Consider the following 14,905-nt stretch of genomic DNA (forward strand, 5'->3'; position numbering starts at 1 on the left):
TCTGGGGAAAGTTTCTACTCCGTGTGCCTGTTCTGCCAGAGTTATTTTTACTCATTAGAACAAGCAGTTATTGGTGCACTTTTATGTTTATTGCTTCTTTCCTTCATGGCTCAATGATAAGAAAAGATAACTCTGGCCCTGGCTTGAAGCTCTGCTGTTCTGCTTGGACTAATAATTGTATTTTAATGGCTCCAGATAAAGGATTAGCACTTGCTTTTGGCAAAGAGCTGCTTTTACTGCTTGAAATAGCCTGGACTGTGAATTTTATATGGGCAAGTGCCATTAAAAATTATTTGTACCCACCCAAAGGAACAAACCCCAAGTATTTGTACTCCTGGGATAAGTCATCAGGACGGGTAGTGACAGGACAAGGAGTGACGGGTTCAAGCTGAGAGAGGGGAAATCTAGAGACATTAGAGAGAAACTCTGGCGGGTCTGTGGCTGCCTGGGGAAGGCTCCTCAGAAGCCAGGAGTGCAGCTGGGCTCTCCTGGGGCTTTGGGCAGCCTGGTGGCCCTCTGGGCGGGAGGCACTGAGATGGAAAGATAAACCAGGCCTGTCCCTGGGCAGAATGCAGTGCTGATGGCTGGGCAGAGTGTCGGGACGTGCCTGGAGCTCTGTCATGTGAGGGGCTGCTGAGGGCTTGGTAAGGGCTGGTATCAGCCAGTTTTGTGCTGAAAGTGCTTCTCCTGCGTCTGTAAATATTGTTTTAGAGAGCTGTCCATCACCCAGCGCTGGGTTTCTAGGCATCCAGAGAGGTCAGGCCGGGCTGTTTTCAGGGCTGTGTTTGGATGAGAAGGTGTGTGTCAGCTGTTTGCAGGGGTGGGGGTCCCTGCCACCGGGGGTGACATCTGGCAGAGGAAAGGGCTCATCACAGGGGCAGAGGGGCCAGGGAGAGGTGGCAGCACCTTGTCCTGCTGGGTGTGTGTGGCTCCTGCCTGCTCTGCTGCCCGTGGGCTGGGCAGCCCTGGGATGCTCCTCTGGGCAGCACGTTTGGAACAAGGCGACCCTGGGAACCCCAGAGCCCTGATTCAGCTGTTCTGTCACAAATTCTTTATTTTTATCGCACAGCTGGATGGATTTCAGGTTTCAGGATCCACACTGGGCAGGTTCATCCTGTCCCAGGAGGGCTGTCCGAGCTCTCTCACTGCAGCCCTGGCAGCAGTGCCAAGGGACTCCCTGGGCACAGGAGAGAGTGCCCGTGTTGGTTCCGGTGGGCAGGGCTGGTTCTGAGCAGGAGCAGCCCTGGCTTGGCCCGACAGCCCCAGCCCCGCCTGACCTGGGCTAACCCCCAGACCCTCGGGTTAGTGCTGCCAAGCAGAACAAATTGTCCTGTTCCACAGAGCCCAGACTTTCCTTTGCTGTTGGTTTGGGGGGTTTTGGTGGAATTTTCCTGTGAAAGGGAAAAGATGGGGGCGCTGCTATGGGTGTCCAGCAGGTCCTTTTGTTCAGCTTTGTGTTCCTTTGTATCGCCCACTTAGGGGTGTGAGCACTCCTGGGCACTCACCGTTTCGAGCTCTTTGGTGTCATTCTCGGCAGGTTTAACTGTTCTCACGTCTCTGAGCACAAAACCAGGGGAGAAGCCCTTTCTGAAAGTGTGTCCAGCGAAACGGGAGCGGCAGCAGCGAGCCCCCGGCAGTGCCAGCGGGTGCCACGCTGATGAGTCCCTGCAGGTTTTGTGCGGCTGTACTTCCCGACCGAGCTGTTCATGACCTGGGTTGTCAGCAGTGCGTTAAAAAGAGCCGTTCCCAGGACAGAACGCTCCTCAGCAAGGGTCAGCGCACGGGCTGGTGCAGTGTGTGGGAGGGGAGCAGGGGGCTGGCCCAGGGCTGGCACCTGGAGGTGTCACACACTGCAGAGCCCAGGATCCCAGAGCGTGTGGGACTTCAGCCCTTCCAGCTCAAACCAGATTCCCACGTCTGTTATCTAATTCTCAAATGGCCCGAGACCCTCCCCAGCCCTGGAGGATGATGCTCCTCTTTGGTCTGGACACGGCCCAGGTGCTGAATCCACCTCTCTGATTTCCTTTTCACGGGAAGCTCCTGCAGAGCTCCTTGCTCACCAGCCCTTGGGAACCTGAGCTCGTCCAGCTCGAGAACAGCCTCTCCTGCACGAGGGATGTGACATTTCCACTGGAGCATGTGGGGTTTTATTTTCATAGGAAGAAATAATGGAGCAATTAATTTTGCTGCCCCTGCTCTCAGAAGAAAAGTCCAATAAATCAGTGGGTGGATGACACCCCGAGTCTGTCCCTGTGCCGTCAGACCGGGTGCTGTGGCCAGGCTGGCATTTTCTGGCTCCTCTCTGTGCTCTTTTCTTGCCTGGATGGAATTTTTTTAATCTGCTGCAGTATGAAGGTCACTTTCATAGTCTGAATAACATCAGGGAGTTTGGACATCGGGAGGACTGATTGTTCCCAGTGGTTATTTTTAGAGCGATACCTGAGGAAACAAACAGCCCTTGTCCCACGAGCAGAATGAAAATCAGCTGGAAGCTTGAAGGAAAAGGCCGTAGGAGCCAGGGCCCTGCCCCTCACCTCCAGGGTCCCCCCTGGCTCACAGGTGTGTGCAGTGCTGGGCTTTGCAGCCTCTCCCCTGCCCCCGGCAGAGTCTGGGGCTGGGAAAGCTCCGGGACCCTTCCCGTGCCCGGTGCTCCGTCGGGCCGGGCTCTGCTCTGTCCCCCTGCCCTGCTCCGTCTGCAGGCGCTGCGGGACCGGCGCCGATGTCCCCGGTCACCCCCAGCCCTCCCGGGCTTGTGGTGGCCGCTGCAGGGCCCTGCAGGGCTCTGCCACCCACACCGGGGGTCAGTGTTGCTCCACAGCAGCGCCGGCACCGGGCGGGGACAGCGGAGCCAGCCCTGCCTCGGTGGTGGCCCCGGGCACCCCTCTGCTCTCTGCGGGCACCGCGGGCACTGCCCCGGGCTCCTCGGTCACCGCGGGGCTGGAAGGGCCCTGACCCGGAGCCGGGATGTCCCCTGTGCCCCTGGCACGGCCGGGGGACCGGGAGGGATGGGCTGGGCAGAGGTGAGTGCAGGGCACTGGCTGCTCGGGCAGGGCACTGTCCTGCAGTGGCACTGGCTGCTCGGGCAGGGCACTGTCCTGCAGTGGCACTGGCTGCTCGGGCAGGGCACTGTCCTGCAGTGGCACTGTCCTGCAGTGGCACTGTCCTGCAGTGGCACTGTCCTGCTGATGGCCCTGCAGCGGCACTGTCCTGCAGTGGCACTGGCTGCTCGGGTAGGGCACTGTCCTGCAGTGGCACTGTCCTGCAGTGGCACTGTCCTGCAGTGGCACTGTCCTGCAGTGGCACTGGCTGCTCGGGCAGGGCTCTGCTGCAGCTTCACTCTCTGGCGGTGGCAGCAGCTGCTGAGCCGGAGGTGCCAGGTGCGGAGGAGGCCAGTGCCACGGGGCACCTGTCTGTTCCCTGGCACACCTGTCAGTGCCATGAACCCTCCCTCCTGCCTGCTTCCCAGCTCACAGCTCCCGTGCCCCTGGGCTGCTGCTCCTGCAGACAGATGTTTTGGGAAGGGATTGGCTGTGACATCTGGCCGTGCCTCTCCCTGCTCAGGAAGTCACCGAGCCCTCGGGCACCTGGGGGGCTGCCCCAGCAAAGGGGTGAGCCCTGGCAGCAGCCCCCCAGCTCCTTGGGGTTGTGATGGGTGCCTCACTGCAGTTCTCATTTTCTGGCTTTTCCCTCCTCATGTGCCAGGTAAAATAGTCAGAGTTCTCTTCTTCCTGTTGCTTTTTTCCTCTGTAATTTGAGGGCAACTCTTCCCACAGCCTTCTCCAGAAGCAGTGCTGGATAATCTTTCCTTTTTCAAAGGAAATTCCTTTTCTGACATTAGCAGAACATTTGTTTGTGTGACAGCTCCCATTTAGCTTTTGACAAGCTCGGTAGCTGGTCAATTTATTTTACCTTTTAAGTGAAATAATTAATAAAGGGAAAAAATTGCTTTAGTTTGCCAGCCCTACAGAGACATTTGCCTTTGTGAAATAATTTTATTTATGACTCCTTTAATGGTTGTGCAGCACAATTTTATGGCTTTGGATTGTGTCTCATTAGGAGCAGGATTTTGTCACTGAATTAGATGCGGGAAGTGTGTGTGTGCATAATGCAAGATATCCCAGATCCCCGGCAGCTCCGGCTGTGCGAGTGTCACATCTGTGCCCCGGACCCGGGGCAGGAGGCGCCGGGGGCAGCCTGAGCGCTCCCTGTCCTGCAGCTCGGGTTGCTGCCTGTGTGTTCTTGCTCCTCCAGCTCGGGTTCCAGCCTGAGAGCTCCTGAATGCTCTTGTGTGTTCCTGCAGCTCGGGTTCCTGCCTCAGTGCTCTGTGTGCTCTGCTCCTCCAGCTCGGGTTCCCTGCTCTCGGAACGAGCTCCGGGCAGCTGCAGGTGTTGGCTGCCTCCCCCTACCCTCATTTCAATCCCCCTGTGCTCTCTCCTGTTCCCGGCCGCTGCTCCGGTCCCGCAGGGATGCGGGACAGGAACAGAACTTTCCTCGGTAGGCTGGGGATGAGGCGAGGGCTGGGACAGGGCTGGGGCAGGACGGGCAGGGCTGGGGCAGGGCTGGGGCAGGACGGGCAGGGCTGGGGCAGGATGGGCAGCGACTGCTCCAGAGTCCTTTGAGCAGGGCGCAGTGGGATGGAGCTGGGCAGGGCTGGGCAGAGCTGGGTTTAGTTGGGCAGAGCTGGGCATAGCTTCCCAGGCAGGAGGTGCCCAGGCTGGGCTGGACGGACCCTCGGGATGCAGCCGCAGCCCCCGGGCCGGCTCCGCGGCTCTCGGAGGTTTCACGGCCAGCGCAGCCGGGAGAATTATTACCACCCTCTGTTTTATCCAAACAATGATCTTTAAGGCAGGAAAAAAAAAAAAAAAAGAGAAGCGACTGTTCTAAAACTGCTTTGTTTATGCGGCTCCATTAGGTTTGGAATAACAGAGATGGTATCGCGTAGCCGAGGCAGTCATTCTAAAGCACGAATCCGCCGGGGCTAATGATGGCTTGAGGAGCCTCAGTGAATCGGTGGCTGACTGCTGCTGCTGGCCCGGGGATGCTCAGCAGGCACTGCCCTCCTGCAGCGGGCACTTCCCTCCTGCAGCGGGCAGCGAGACTGTCCCCGGCCCGACGGGCACGGACATCCCTTGACTGACCCCGCACCCAGAGTTAGATTGGAGGCTGCACGAGCCGTCTGTGTGCCCCTGTAAATGCGCTGCATGGCTCTCGCAGGGCCCGGGGATGGCAGCTGAGTGGTGAATGTGCCCTGGCTGGCCCCTGGAGCTGCACACAGACCGCGGGGATCCACAGAGCTCCGAGGGCCTGCAGGGCTCCAGTCCCGTTTGCAGTGCCCTGGTTCTGCCCCCGGAGGGGCAGCACGGAGCTGGCCGGGCTGTGGGACACAGACACACCACAGGGACAGGCAGCTCCCGCTGGGGTCCCCTGCTCGGGCAGGATCCAGGTCAGTGCTCTTTATTCCTGGTTTTCCTGGGAGGCTCAGGAGCTCCGCTGGGCTCTCTGGGGGGAGGCTGGGAGGGGATTCACTGCCCTGGTCAGTAAATTGCCCTCACTGCCCTGGGTCAGTAATTTACCTTCACTGCCCTGGTCAGTCGTTTGCCCTCCCTGCCCTGGTCAGTCATTTGCCCTCCCTGCCCTGGGTCAGTCATTTGCCCCAGCAGGGGCTCGGAGGCACAGCTTTATTGCTCAGTGGGGACAGTCTGGTGGTGGGAGCTGAGCTGGGCTCGGAGCTGGGGGATGGTTTATGGTCAGGCAGGAGCTCAGGGCTGGAGCTGCAGCAGGTGAGCCTCTGCCCAGTTCCAGCCCCAGCAGTGCCAGGGCTGAGGTGGGGCAGTGCCCAGCCTCCTTTTTCCAGGGTTTCAGTGGCAGCTGCTGGCTGCTGGGGGTGGTTTTGCTCAGGAGTTTCCATTTGGGAGCTGCAGGGCCGGGGATCACAGACACGGAAGGGGTATCACACGGTAGGAGAATCCTGTGAGCTCAGCAAAAAGCCATTTCTGTCCTGCTGGGCGCCTCCCAAGCACTTCCCGTTGCCACAGAGCACCTTCAGTGGCCCTGAGCGAAGGCCCTTGTGTGCCAAAACATCCCAGCCATCCCGAGGGACTGGGAGTGGTCCAGCCATGCCCACCACACTGCTGGGGCTGAGCAGCTCTGCCAGAGGAGACCTGCAGCTCCCTGGGGCCGGCAGCACAGCCAGTCCTGCAGGTGGTGGAGCAGAGGGGCTCCTGTGCCTTTGGAAAGGGACCCCAGCCCCTCTCCCGCTGCCAGCAGCCAGCAGGAGGCTCTGGATGCCCCTGGAGATCTCATTTCAGGACTGTTTGTGCAAGAATCATCTGTTACAGGGTCAGTAAGACGCTAATGTGGGAGTGCACATAAATTAGGCAGGATTGGCTGTTGTCCTTGGAAATTAGGGAGCAACTGACCATACTCAGGCATTGGGAATGAGCCTGGAGGCAGTTTCAGAGGTCTTGAAAAGCCTGTGTGATTTAGCAGCAGGAGAAGCAGCTGCTGGGGGAAGGTGCCCGAGGGTCCTGTGGGGGCACAGAGTCAGCAGAGCCAGGTTTTGGCCCAGCCTGCCAGCTGGGAGCTGCAGCCTCCCCGTGGGTGCAGGTTTGGCTGGGCTGGGGTTGGTTTTGCTCCCGGGAGAATGTTTGGGTTTGGACTGGGATAGAGTGCACTTTGAGCTGTCCTGCACCACGGCAGCACCAACCTCTCCCTGCAGCCTGGAGCCTGCTTTGGGCACCTTGCAGGGTCTGGAGAGGGATGCACATCTCTGGGACTTGGGCCTTTGCATCTGTTCTGAGCATTGCCCAGGTCTCGTTGCAAGAGAGCAAACACAGGAAGATGTGGAGAACAGTGTCAGATTAAATTTTTTATTCAGACTTTAGATCCTTGGCAAATGAAATAGAAATTGTAATTATCAAAGAAAAACTCAATTACCAAGTGAAATACCAGCAAAATAATTTTTTAGAAATGTATTGAAAGATTAAGGTGACTGGGGTTATTATTGTCCCTTTTGCATTTTCAGAGCCAGGCAGACATTATTTATTAGCACTATTTTTACCGTAGTAGTTAATTTTGGATAAACATTAGGATTCTGCTCCATCTGATCCTCGCTGGGGTGTTGCAATCTCTGCTGCTGCTGCTGTAAATGTGATTGCAGATGCAAGGGCTCAGCTAGAACATACTGTCTTCACACACAGGAAAGAGAAGGCTTCACAGGAAAAATGCCAGCAGACCAAAGACCAAAATAAGCTCCAGGATGGTTTGATTTTCCGTGTGGTCTGTCAAAACCAAATCTTTGGCCAAGTTCTGGCTTCCCCCTAATTGCAGCTCTACCACCCGTGCCCTGGTTGGTGCTGAGGGCACTGAGGAGCCTCTGCAGCCCCAGGGGAGCCCGGGCTGAGGCTGTTGGAGGGTCCCTGTGCCATTTGGGATGCTCACACAGCACCAGCAGGGCAGAGAGGAAAATGGGGAGATTTTCCCCCAAGCCACCAACAGCGAGGGCCCAGCCAGTTTGGACAAGCAGTGGAAGCTCTCCAAACAGCCCAAATAATCCCCAGGCCAGATTCCTGCCGGCCCCAGCAGCTGCCAGTGGCTGTTCTGAAACAAACACAAAGGCAGTTTGCTCTCCAGAGCCGTTCTTGAAGCACGAGAGAAACTTCATCCTCTGCAGGGCTGCTGCCAGGGCCAGGCAGTGACCCCTGAACTGGGGCTGGCCCTGCAGGGACTCCCTGGGCTCGTGCTCAGAGCCACCCCTGCCCAGGAGAGGCTGGGCCACCCCTGTCCCAGCGGGCACAGGGGGGACCTGCAGCCACTGCTGCCAGCACCCGGCCAAGGGGGACGGGCACCCTGGCATGAAGGCACAGGAGGAGAGAGGGACTGGCACCCACAGCCCTGTGTCACCTCCCTGGGACACCCAGAGCCCTGTGTCACCTCCCTGGGGCACCCAGAGCCCTGTGTCACCTCCCTGGGGCACCAGAGCTGTGTGTCACCTCCCTGGGGCACCCAGAGCCCTGTGTCACCTCCCAGGGGCACCCAGAGCCCTGTGTCACCTCCCTGGGGCACTCAGAGCTGTGTGTCTCCTCCCTGGGACACCCAGAGCCCTGTGTCACCTCCCAGGGGCACCCAGAGCCCTGTGTCACCTCCCAGGGGTACCCACAACCCCGTGTCACCTCCCTGGGGTACCCAGAGCTGTGTGTCACCTCCCTGGTGCCACCCCTGGGGTGGGAGCCCAGCCATTCCTGGCAGGTTTTACTAGAATCCAACTATATTTAGCTGGAAAATAAATACATTCTTGGCTGGCCCAGACCTTCTGCTGCCTGCTGAATGAGCAGGAGCTCTTTGACAGGATCCCTGCCATCCCTGGGGCTGTGCAGGGCAGGGAGCTGGGCACACTGGGCACCGCTGGCAGTGCCAGCTGCTCTCTGCTCCCTGTGCTTGTTCTTGGTGCTGCAGGGGAGGAGGGGAGCAAATTCTGCTGGGTGAGCCCAAATCTCCCCTCACCCCCTCCCTGCACCCGGGTCTTGGGGGGGTTAATGAATCAGGTTCAATCTTCTGACACTAAATTCAGCTTCATCCAATAGATATGAAAACCTGGCAGTGCCCACGCTGCCAGCTCAGCCTCCTGCTCGGTGTCAGGGCAGTGCAGCCCCCCAGAGGGAGGTGGGCACTGCCCAGTGGGTTTGGCCAGGCTCCCCCTGTGGAATCCCTCTGCACTCCTCCTTCCCCGGGGTGTGAGCAGCCCAGGACAGCCCCAACAGCTCCTCCATGGTGGCAGGGATGAGCCTTGCACGGGCCCAGAGCTCCTGCCCCAGCCCTGGGGCTCCCCCTCTGCAGCAGGCTCCAGCTCCCTTCTTCCAGCCCCTTTAAAATCACATTTCCTGCAGTGCCCAAGCAGGGCCCTTGCTCTGTGAAAGCCAAAGTCACCCTGAAGGAGCTCCCCAAGCCCTGTCTCTTCCCAGGAGAGAAGTTCTCATGGATGACGTGTCCCTCTGGCAGCACTGGGCTCCCTCCCACGCTGCCCTCTGGCCCTGGGGGCTGTGGGGAGGAAGGAGCTCTGGCTTGGGCTGATTTCTCTCATCCATCCTCCCAGCTCCTGCAGGCTTGTTCAGCACTGGGACTCGCAGGCTCTGGGCTCTCAACATGGAAATACCATCCCTGTGCTCAGTGCTTGCTGGCCACCACTGCAGCTCCCATTTTAGGACATATTTTCCCCAAATTGCTGCCTTATTTGGCCTTTCCCCCCGTGGTTCTGTGACATCACCCAGCAGGCAGTCGGTCCCAGGGCCACCACCCCAAGGGACCCCGTGAGGAGCCGTGGGCAGGATGGGCTGGGGGCACAGCAGTGCCAAGGGCTGGGGGCTGCCAGGGTCTCTGGCCCTTCCCCACAGAGGTGCCAGCTGGCTGCCAGGGGCTCTGGCCCTTCCCCACGGAGGTGCCAGCTGGCTGCCAGGGGCTCTGGCCCTTCCCCACAGAGGTGCCAGCTGCTCTGGCTGGCACTGGGCAAGGGACAGCACCCTGCCTCCTGCCAGGCACCGGGTGTGCCTGAGGGTCACCCACAGAGCCTGTCCTCATGTCTGTCCTTTGTGTCTGTCCCTCCTGTCTGCCCTTTGTGTCTGTCTCCTGCCTGTCCCTCCTGTCTGTCTCTCCTGTCTGTCCCCACGGGGTGTCCCAGCTTGCAGGCAGCTCTGTGCAAAGGGGACACTGCTGCTGAGGAATGTGTGACAGTGCCACCCCTGTGTGTCCTGGCTGTCAATCATTCACCCCTGGGAACAGGAGCTCTCCCACTGGAACTGCCCCAGAGCCCTGCCCTGGTCCCTGAGCCCTGTCCTGGTCCTTGCCCTGCTCCCTGAGCCCTGCACTGCCCTGAGCCCTGCCCTGGTCCCTGAGCCCTGTCCCTGGTCCCTGTCCCTGGTCCCTGCCCTGCCACCAGCAGAGCTCTTCCCCTGCCCATGCTCCCATCCCAGGAGAAATGGGAAACCAGCCCATGGCCCTGGGACACAAATGAACCTCCTTGGTTTCCCTGCTCTGGAACCTTCACCTTGCCATGTCAGAAATTCCCAGCCCAGCTCGTCTCTTTCTGGCTGAAACCCTGCTATAAAAAACTTCTGTGCCAAGAGCCAACTGGAAATAAAATGACTTTATTTTGAAAAATCAGATGAAGGGGATATTTCTGGGTTAGGGATATTCCTGATTGCATAAATGCAAACAAAACAAAACTGTTGTATTAATGGTTCTTCAGAGATAACCCAATTTATTTTGCTACATTTAGGAATGAATCTGTCACTCTTTCACCAACGTGGTGCTGCCAGCTTGTGCTGCTGGTGTTTGTGGGACAGAATGGGTGAGCAGTGCTGAGCTTTGGACAGCAGGACAGGGCCTGCATTTTCCAGGGTAAGCTGCTCTGAGAATGATTCGTCATGAGGACTACTGCAGAATGTTACATATGATTTTTGTTTCTAATTTTCTACACTCTTTATGTGGAAAGCCATAATGAGAATCTCTATCTGAGGCAGGATTCATGAAGCAGCAGCAGGAATTGTGCTCAGCCCTTTGGTAACTCCACAGGGGCTGGAGTTCCCTTGGCTTATTGCATCTATTTTTGACATGGAACCACTCAGATGGTGAAGAGATCAGCTGGCCACGCTCGTCCTGCACACAGAAAACGAGGAAATGACTCTTCCCTGTGGGAAGGGAAGGAGAAAAGGCCCTGCAGATGAGTGCAGGGGTGCGTGTGACACCCCAGAGGGTCTGATCAGCCCTGGCTCCATGACTCCAGAAGGCTGATCAATCTCTTTATTGAACTAGACTTATTAATAATCCCATTGCCCTCACAGACAGTCTGACACAGGTGGGCCCAACTGGTCCTTGACTCCAAACCCACCACCAGTGGCCAACTGAGAAATCACCCTTGGTACACAAATCTCCCTAACACTTTGCACATGTGCACAGCAACAGGGGCAACGAGTGGAGATCAGAATTGTTTCTCATTCTTTCCTCTGGGTTCTCACAGCCTGCCCCAGGACCGTGCCTGGGAATGCTGTGTTTTCTCTCTGTGGCCAGAGAGCTGCTCCACAGGTACAGGAGCTGTTCAGGCACTAAGGACATATGAAATAAATTGTATTTTAGGATTAAGGGGCGAAATCTGGGGAGGCTCTGAGACAAATCTGAGGCCCTGTGAGAGCTGCAGTTAATTGAAGGGTCTCAGATGTGTTTTTTTAACCGTTTGAAATTTGTTTTCCCAGAACTGGGATCTCTTTGGGAGAGCTGTGACTGGGGCTCACACACATCACTTTGAATTTGATATTTCAAAACGAGCTGGGCTTCCACACCCCTCTGCACGGAATGCCAGGAAATGTGGATTCCTGTCAGCCTTTCATTTGCACAGGGCTTGTCTGCGTGGTCTCCTCCTCCCAGCTCCTCCCCAGGGGACAGCTCTGGGAGTGGGGAGCCCGAGGACACGGGATGCCCCGAGCTGAGGGGGCAGCACGTGCAGCTGTGAGTGCTGAGCCAGATGTTCCCCAGGGCTCAGAGCCCTCCCTGCAGCCCCTGGAAAGGCCCAGAGCTGGATGTGGCTCTGCACAGGGACCCAGCCAGCTGCAGGAGACACGGGCCAGTGAGTAAAGGTCCCTCTTATGAACAAAGGCCATTAGTGCTTTGCCAAGGCCTTCCCTTGAGGTGTCTAAATCAATTCCCTGGGACTGACAGGGCTTGCAGAGCAGCCCTGTGAGTGAGAGGGACTCAGCTCAGCTCCTTCCTTCTGGGTGTGCAGCTCCACATTCACCTGGGCAACAAAAGTCATTGTTCAGGTCCAAGGAAAACTTGTTGTAGCAATTTTTCTTTTCTGGTGGCTTTGCAGGGACTGAACATATTCTGGAAATCTCCAGATCTCCAAGTGGCCTTTAATTAATTAATCTTGATAAACTGGCTGTGCCTAATGGGGGGATTTCCCAAAGTTCCCGGGCTTTGGGATGGACCCTCCTGCAGTGGGAAGAGCACAGGGCTGTGGCAGGCAGCTCTGGGGGTGCCACTGTGGCAGGGGAGAGGAGGGGTCCTGGAACCACAGCACGGTTCTGGTTGGAAAGGACCCTAGAGCTCATTGTGGTGTGGGGTTACACGCCTTTCTGAGGGGAAAAGACCCCAAGAGCTCTCTCTGTGCTTCTGCAGCCCCTGCACACACCAAACTGAAACTGCACCTTTCGTTCCTCTGCCTGGAATTCCCCAGCAATTCCTGCAGCTGCAGGGGCTGCCTGGGACAGACACAGCCCAGCCTTTGGTAGGGCTGTTTGCAGGCCTTGTGGTGCCAACCCACAGCTCCTGGTGACAGCTGACAGGACCCAGACTGGGGCACAGGACCCAAACTGGGGGGACTGCGTGGCCCCTGCCCAAGGGACAGGGCTGGGCACTGGTGCTCTGACAAAAGCCCACCTCCTGCCCAGACTGGCAGCCAGGCTCCCTCTTTGGGCACACAGGGGAGTCCGTGGCCCCCAGCTTTGCCAGCCTTTCCTCAGTGTGCTGCCAGGAGCAATGACAGACTGAACAGCTGGATGGGAACAGCTGGATGGGAACAGCTGGATGGGAACAGCTGGATGGGACAGCCTGCCTTCCCCTCTGCCAGCCAGGGCTGCCTGAGGATCAGCAGAGCCCCAGGAATATTCAGAGCACAGCTCAACCTCAGGCTCCTTCTTTATTTTTGAGAGAGGAAACACCAGTATTTGCAGGGCCACTCTCTAGTACTGTGCCTGGCCAGCCTGATTGCTTTTCTCCCCAGCCCTCACGGGCTCTGTGCTGAGGGCAGTGCTCAGGCACTCCTGGTGCAGATTTCAGATATACGAGTGTGTTTTGTTTGAATCCCCAGGGCTGGTGTCAGCCCTGAGCCCGTGGGAGGGGAGCCAGGAGTGCCTCCAGGCTGGGGAGGGCTGGGGCACAGCCAGGGCTCAGCTGAGCTGAGCTGAGCAGTGCTGGTTGTATTTTAACACTGTCCAAATATTAACTCTGCCCAGAGGATGTGGAGGTGTTTCCTTGGCATGGCAGCGTCCGGAGCAGACACTGCCAGACACAGCATCTGCTTACAGCTCCTCGGAGCAGCCTGGCTCTGAGTGAGAGAACAGGGGCAGAGAACAGGCAGCACAGCCCCTGGGCCAGGGGAAGTGACAGGACAGGCTCCTGCTGCCACCCTGGGCCAGGGGAAGTGACAGAACAGGCTCCTGCTGCCACCCTGGGCCAGGGGAAGTGACAGAACAGGCTCCTGCTGCCACCCTGGGCCAGGGGAAGTGACAGGACAGGCTCCTGCTGCCACCCTGGGCCAGGGGAAGTGACAGGACAGGCTCCTGCTGCCACCCTGGGCCAGGGGAAGTGACAGGACAGGCTCCTGCTGCCACCTTGGGCCAGCAGGGCCACAGGGGCCAGGCACTGACTCAGGGCAGTGTGAGCTGGCCCTGCACCAATCCTGCTCTGGAGCCACATCAAACACAGCTCCCATTGTTCCTGCTTTGCTCCAGGTGATGATAGAATTTTTTGTAACGTTTTTTGAAATCAGGCAACAATCTACAAAATCCTCACCGTGGACAGGGTGAGTTTTGGTGATTTGGCTGAAGAAAGGGAGTTGAAAAGTAAACTCAAGCTCAAATTAGATTTATGCTCACATAACCTCACTTTTACAGAAGAACACACAGCCACAGGGGCTTTCTTTAGCTCTGCCCTGGAGTAGCAGCTGCTGCAGGTCTCAGGAAGTTTCCACTGAAATGCACCCACACTCTATGAATACTTGCTTTTTCACCTCTACATTTTTCTCTCTGGGGCCTTTAAGCAAGTTTTATTGTAGTGTTTATACAGCCAACTCACTCTGCCCTTGGTTTATGTTTTTCTCGCCTGCAGCCACTGAATTCTGAGGTTTATTAGTTACAGGTATCTGAAATCACATTTTTTTAGAATTGACTGCCTAATAAAGCCCCTTAAAAGTTTCTGTTTAAGGCAATTGTCCTCCACCCCAGGATCAGGTTTTTATGAGTTTTTATACCCAGGATCAACAATTTCTTTGTGGTGTTTATTCCCAGCAGGGCAGGTAGCAGGGATCCATCCATTCCACCCAACCAGCTCTGCATCAGCCCACTGGAGAAGCACCCAGGCCAAGAGCTGCCTTTGGGACAGCTGTACAGCACAAGGCTGATGGTTTTCTGGCCTGCAAGCATGCAAAGCCCAGCCTGAGCAGCCCCAGGGCAAAGCCCAGCCTGGGGCTCTCTCTCACCCCCAAAGCCAGGCTCTGCAGGGAGAGAGCCCACTGCAGCTTCCCCCTCACACCAGGAATTTCTGCCCAGTTCCAGAAGCACAGGGGTGCAGAGCTGGCTCCAGCTCCCCACACCAGCTGTGCCCCACAAATCCCTGCTCCTAGCCCCTGACCCCGAGGACAGGGCTCCTGCACATGGCTCCAGTGCCAAGGAATAAATAAATAAAGCTCAGTGTCCGGGTGTTCTCCATGGACCAGGGGAACTCGTTAAATCCTCCAGCCCTCCCTCCCTTCTGGCTGCCTGGAGAGGGCCGTGTGGGGCAGGGGGGACTGAGCCCTGCTGGGAGATGCAGCCAGCTTCCTGTGCTGGCCCTGGCCCTGGATGGCAGCTCTGTGACACGGAGTTACTGTCCTGCTGTCCCTGGGACCCGGAGCTTCCTCTTATTCACAGCTGCTGAGGAACTGAGCTCCAGGTTTAATGGTTTGTTTTGGCCTGAATGTTGCAAATATTCCAGGGATCCAGGGGGATGTGGGGATGTCCTGGGGGGTCAGGGAGTGACCCTGGTGCCAGGGGGATGTGGGGGGTCAGGGTGACCCACGTGTAGGCACTGCCCTCAGTGCTTCTGCCCTGCTTCCATCTCCCCATCACAGACAGATGGGCTCTTTCTCTGCCTAGAACAT

The 14,905-nt window shown here is 57.4% G+C and overlaps 1 long non-coding RNA gene across 1 annotated transcript in view; it reads left to right on the forward strand.

The window, feature by feature from the left end:
• Positions 1–14,456, forward strand: part of LOC108963537 (uncharacterized) — a 26,597-nt gene extending 12,141 nt beyond the window's left edge. The window contains exon 2 of the long non-coding RNA XR_001992235.3: positions 10,271–14,456. This is a non-coding gene — a long non-coding RNA (uncharacterized LOC108963537). The remainder of the gene's footprint in view (positions 1–10,270) is intronic.
• The last annotated feature ends 449 nt before the right edge of the window (positions 14,457–14,905 follow it).

Source organism: Serinus canaria, chromosome 12 (assembly GCF_022539315.1).
Source record: "Serinus canaria isolate serCan28SL12 chromosome 12, serCan2020, whole genome shotgun sequence".
Taxonomy (NCBI): domain Eukaryota; kingdom Metazoa; phylum Chordata; class Aves; order Passeriformes; family Fringillidae; genus Serinus; species Serinus canaria.